Here is a 6,718-nt window from a genome sequence, read left to right on the forward strand (position 1 = left end):
GAAAACATGTATGACCTCAAATTTCAAGCCATTGAAGTTTTGATGAAGGATCCAAGAGGGGGCGATCAAGACAGGATACTTATGCAGAAGGAAACCAAGTGGATCTACCGCCTTGGCACCCTATCACCACGTGGTTTAAATGATTCCCTGTCATTTGTGCCTTTTATTTAAGGCTATTTATTTAAGGTATTCTATTCAAGGCATTCCACCTCCCCTGGGATTATTTTATACCACTAATCATCGGTAACATTCTATGTCATAGATATTACCTATCGTGGCACAGACTGTATTTAGCACCTTAAACTACTTTTCCTCTTATTTCCTCATTTTTTACATTTAAGGTATTTCACCTTTAATTTGACTAATCTATATTACGGGATCTATATGACTCCCTTGTATCTGTGCCTCCCGTTTTTCGATTTAACCCCTATCACTAAACCATTAGGAATTTTCTATGTTATGAAAATTCCCCATCTTTGCAGGAATACTATTTGGCCACTTCACTATGTGCAATACTTTATACATAACATCTATAAGTATTCATTATCAATCGTCTTTTTAGTCACTGGTATTCAAGATCTGTACAGATATTAAACTGTCTAGATTTGTAGCAAAACACCTAGCAAGTTTTCCATTCACTATACCTCTCTCCCCATGTTCCTAGCGGTGAAACGCATTTGCGTTTCACCAACTCAACCATCGGAGTGATCGAAGGGTGAGACGCATTGGCGGTCCACCAATCGGAACATCACATTACAAAGTAGGCTGGAATTTATTCCCTGGGACGCATATGCGTTCCACCAACCGGAACTGCTCTAATGCATCCGGCAGTGGAAGTTATAAGGGTTGCGTTCCACACCCAGTAACTTCCGGGGACGGATGCGTTCCACCCAATAAACATAACGAAGGCACATAGCCGCGCCTCCTATGACACACTTCCGGCTCACTGGTATAAAACAGTGAAAAAGCCGCGATCATGGCACATCACCTCTATCCAGTGATGTCCAAGCACCTAGAGGCCAATGATAGGGTAAGTGCCGTTTTGACCAAGGGAGGGCTCCGCTTCTGTTGGAAACTATCTGCGTCCAATGTGGGGCACACATCTTTGCTCATTGCACTGTATTGTATCTTTCACTTCAGGCCCCAAAGTGGAAGGTCTAATTAGACCCTAGATGGCAATCTGTCAGTAAATCCACCAGGGCATTATCATTTGCTGGGGTGAGTAACAATAAGTGAGTTATGCATGACAACTAGCATAAAACTGTATAATGTATAATGTAAATGGAATATGATGCTTGTTTTAGATCACATGGTCCAGAGTATAAACAATAAACACCGTCAGTCTACATAGGAGAATTAACCACCCAAGCCCTCATACATGGTTATTCAAAACCAAGGTATGAATTATTTATAGATTTATTTATTCTATTTTTTGGCATCATTTTATCATAGTATTTCTTATACAAACATATTTCTGTTTAATTATGTTTTCACAGTTCATCTACATATGCATAGAACCTGAATGGCACTATATCTATGTGTGGAAGTAACAACCACTCTATGCTATTGTCAATAGTGGAACCTACATGGATGTGATGACACATATAAGACTATGGTGTTACATATAAATAATCTTTATGTTTTATTGAATTTAAAGTTATGACATGGTGACCTGTGGTTATTAGACTGACTTTGGACTCTTTGACGGGGTATACAGCACTCTGAATGATTGTTTCGGACTGCAAACTTACCAATCTGGACCCAAACTGTGGTTCCAACTTGCCAGTGACTGACTGACACATCTATCTCTTCTATCTAATGTTTATCTGGTCGGTATTAGACCATCTATTGATCTTGACTATCTACTGTTTTGAACTTAGTCCATATATACCTATTTCTATGTACCCTGGTGTGATATGACTATATACTGGTAGCATATTATCTCCTCCTCGGTTCCCTGATGAACCCCTAAAACAAGTGGGAGAAACGCGTTGGACAGGAGTATGAGAGAATAATTAGCCAACCACCTGCGAGTGGAAATCACTAAACCCCACCCCCACCCACACTAAACGTAGTGAGGGATAGTCCTAGGATGAGGTAGGACTATTTAGACATAGGTATTCACCTGTTACCCTATACCCATCTTTTGAGCACGGTCCTGTGTTGACCAATTATACTGCCAGTTATGGACTTTTAAAATTTTCGTATTATATATACAGAATCAGAATAAAAGTTATATATTATTTTTGTATCACTGCCTTATTGGATGTTCCTTAAACTCTACATATATAGTATAATTTTTCTCTCCAAGGGCATCTTTATCAATACACCCTATTAGTGAGAAGTCTCATAGGGAAAGGGGTGTTCTTATTGAAGAATAAATTTCCCAGTGATATATTAGTAATTAAGTTTTGATTTAGGATTTGAAAATCCTGTTTTTTGTACTGTAGTGGTATTCATATTCCACGACAGGTGTATTGTACATTGTGTCATGGCAAAAAGTTTCCTGTCTGGAACGTTGGACACTACCACATGGATCGACGAGGCGAAGGATGTCTTCTCTGAAAAAGAATTTACACAGGTGATCCGCACAGCACCTACATTAAACTCTGTATTTAAGGACATAAATAACAGATACCGGGAACAACTGAAATCATGGTGGGAAGTTAAATCCCTGGAAAATTATTTAGCTAACCAAATTGTTCCCAAAGGATTGCGAATAAGAATTATACCAGCAGCGAGGTCTCGGACACCCACTTTGATGCAAAAGTGGGAAAAGGAGGCCACGGCTAGCTCCCTACGTCTAATGCAAATTCTATTAGAGGAGGAGCGAGTCACATTACAAAGCACCACCACCCGATTGAATGAAAGCATCAACATAGCCACCAGTTTAAAAACTGATCCGGATTTTAACAAAAAAGAAACAGAATTACAAAATAATATTGAAAAATATAAATCGCTATTAAAAGAAAGAAAACACAATCAATTTGTGCGTGATCTCAGTGAATTCAGAGAAAATAGAGCATATACAGTACTGTTAAAACAGCAATCGCAGTATACGGACACAGAAGCCTCATCATCAGAAACAGACATCTCTGACTCGGAACGTCCGACGAAACAATGGAATCGTTCCCCATATACCACTCGATATGGAGGGACAGGGAGGTACAACAATCACAGAGGACGAGGAAAAGGACCCAAACCAAACAATTCAAAACCGAGAGGGGGAAACAAACCAAACACACAACCACAAACATCTGGAACCATTGGTATTTCTTCCTCCCTAGCAGCCGCTTCTTTACCCACACATATGCAACAACCCCTACCCTCCCCCTTTCCCTCTCCCTCTGCTTCTTCTTCTTCTTTTTTAGCGAAGAATTGAAATGTGGTGAAACTAAACCAATGGAGATGGGAAATTTGATTGTAAATCTCTCATCTCATATTTTAACAACTGATGAGAATCAGGTACTCAGAAAGGGCCTGTCCTTTGTCCCGGTGAACAAACCCGATGTGTTCGCCTGGATAAAGGACATTCATCTATTTGGGAGACGTCTAAAATGGAGAAAGTTCTTCAAATTACACGATCAAAGGAAATGCCTAGAACTGGGTATAGATACAACCGATCTGGAAGGAGTCAATCTATTATCATCACTATTGGAGGAAAACGACAGGGCCATTGGACAAGGTCCTTTTTCCACCTGCCGTAATAAAAGCAACCTCCTGGCACCTATAGGTGATAGGGACTGCATTGATACCTTCATTGATGTCGTGTGCCATGAGCTGGAAAGATCACTGAATGGCTTTAAGGTGTCTGGTTTTAATCTATCTCGGAATGAACATCTAGCACTTAAACAACTGGAACAGAACGAATCAATCATCATAAAACCATCGGACAAAGGGGGAAATCTGGTACTGTTGGACCATAAACAATATGTAGAAATGTGCTGTAACATCCTGTCAGACGTCACAACATATCGTATTCTGAGTAGTAATCCCACCCAGATCTTTCATAAACAATTGGAATCTATTCTGAAAGAGGCAGCGACCTCTAAATTAATTGACGACAAAGAATACTCATTTCTACTACCAAAAGCACCTCGACTGGCAACCTTTTATGGATTACCAAAAATACATAAAGGACTGCAACCTTTAAAATGCAGGCCAATAGTATCAGGTATCAATAATCTAACACAAAACTGTGGAATCTATTTGGATGAGATTCTAAGACCCTTTGTCATAAGTCTTCCGTCATATCTACGTGATACACAGGATCTTTTGAGCAAAATACAAGATCTAAGTATTGAACAAGACTGGTGGTTGTGCTCTATAGACGTAGAAGCACTCTACAGCTCAATACCTCACGAGGCAGGAATAAAAGCAGTGCAGCATTTCATCCGAAGCAGAGGGGTCCAGTTTGCATTACATAATGAATTCATCCTATTGCTTCTTCATTTCATACTCACTCACAATTTTTTCATCTTCAACTCTGTCCTATACCACCAGCTCAGGGGCACGGCAATGGGCAGCCCAGTGGCGCCCACCTATGCCAACTTGCTCCTGGGCTGGTGGGAGGAAATCATAGTATTTGGGGAAGCTAATCAGTCATACCACCACCACATACAATATTGGGGCCGCTACATCGACGATGTAGCGGTCATTTGGTCAGGATCGAGGGAAGACTTTGATGCATTTATGACGTCACTCAATGACAACCCGATAGGCCTTGGTTTCACCTCAGAAATCCATAATGATCAATTGGCCTTTTTGGATGTCCTACTGTCCAAAAATCAGCAAGAGGGGATTGATACGACTATACATAGAAAGACCACTGCAGGGAATAACTTACTTACTTGGAGCAGCCATCATCCCTTCCCATTAAAGAGGGGCATCCCAAAAGGGCAATACATGCGCCTACGAAGGAACTGTTCATCTACAGACTCCTTCAAAATTGAATCAGCAAAACTTAGGGAAAGATTTAGGGAAAGAGGGTACCCAGATAAAATTCTAAGGGAAGCCTACCAACAAACAAGACCCCTAGACAGGATTCCTCTACTCCAGTCCAAACCAAAGGACCCTTTGGCAAAGGCTCCGACTCGAATCATTGGAACCTTTGATGCGGCATCTAAAGAGATCCGTAACATTATATGTCGACATTGGACAATACTGAGTTCGGATCCATTGATGAGTGAACTAGTGGAACCAAGACCAGTCATCACATATCGTAGGGGAAAAAACTTGAATGATGTACTGGTCCACAGTCACTATACTCCCCCTAAAGCAAAGAGAACCTGGCTGGATAAACCAGTGATGGGGACATACCGGTGCGGAGAATGCAAAGCCTGCAAATACATACATGTAACAAAAGAGTTCTGTGGACCTGATGAAACTAAAACATACAAATGCCGGCAGTATGCAAATTGTAAAACCAAAGGAGTAATATATTTGGCCAAATGCCCTTGCCCGCTATACTATGTTGGTAAAACCATCCGCGAGTTTCGGCGAAGAATTTTGGAGCATATGGGTGATATTAAACATCAAAGAGAGAAACCCATTGCAACTCACATGTATCTCAAACATCGTGAAAACATGTATGACCTCAAATTTCAAGCCATTGAAGTTTTGATGAAGGATCCAAGAGGGGGCGATCAAGACAGGATACTTATGCAGAAGGAAACCAAGTGGATCTACCGCCTTGGCACCCTATCACCACGTGGTTTAAATGATTCCCTGTCATTTGTGCCTTTTATTTAAGGCTATTTATTTAAGGTATTCTATTCAAGGCATTCCACCTCCCCTGGGATTATTTTATACCACTAATCATCGGTAACATTCTATGTCATAGATATTACCTATCGTGGCACAGACTGTATTTAGCACCTTAAACTACTTTTCCTCTTATTTCCTCATTTTTTACATTTAAGGTATTTCACCTTTAATTTGACTAATCTATATTACGGGATCTATATGACTCCCTTGTATCTGTGCCTCCCGTTTTTCGATTTAACCCCTATCACTAAACCATTAGGAATTTTCTATGTTATGAAAATTCCCCATCTTTGCAGGAATACTATTTGGCCACTTCACTATGTGCAATACTTTATACATAACATCTATAAGTATTCATTATCAATCGTCTTTTTAGTCACTGGTATTCAAGATCTGTACAGATATTAAACTGTCTAGATTTGTAGCAAAACACCTAGCAAGTTTTCCATTCACTATACCTCTCTCCCCATGTTCCTAGCGGTGAAACGCATTTGCGTTTCACCAACTCAACCATCGGAGTGATCGAAGGGTGAGACGCATTGGCGGTCCACCAATCGGAACATCACATTACAAAGTAGGCTGGAATTTATTCCCTGGGACGCATATGCGTTCCACCAACCGGAACTGCTCTAATGCATCCGGCAGTGGAAGTTATAAGGGTTGCGTTCCACACCCAGTAACTTCCGGGGACGGATGCATTCCACCCAATAAACATAACGAAGGCACATAGCCGCGCCTCCTATGACACACTTCCGGCTCACTGGTATAAAACAGTGAAAAAGCCGCGATCATGGCACATCACCTCTATCCAGTGATGTCCAAGCACCTAGAGGCCAATGATAGGGTAAGTGCCGTTTTGACCAAGGGAGGGCTCCGCTTCTGTTGGAAACTATCTGCGTCCAATGTGGGGCACACATCTTTGCTCATTGCACTGTATTGTATCTTTCACTTC

General features: G+C 41.0%; 1 long non-coding RNA gene across 1 annotated transcript; it reads left to right on the forward strand.

Annotated features, from left to right (window-relative positions):
- The first annotated feature begins 907 nt into the window (after positions 1-907).
- LOC130275339 (uncharacterized) lies at positions 908-1,784 on the forward strand. The gene is made up of 3 exons (XR_008844732.1): positions 908-1,218; positions 1,305-1,397; positions 1,497-1,784. It is a non-coding gene; the product is annotated as an uncharacterized LOC130275339 (long non-coding RNA).
- Positions 1,785-6,718: the final 4,934 nt, after the last annotated feature.

Source organism: Hyla sarda, chromosome 6 (assembly GCF_029499605.1).
Source record: "Hyla sarda isolate aHylSar1 chromosome 6, aHylSar1.hap1, whole genome shotgun sequence".
Classification (NCBI taxonomy): domain Eukaryota; kingdom Metazoa; phylum Chordata; class Amphibia; order Anura; family Hylidae; genus Hyla; species Hyla sarda.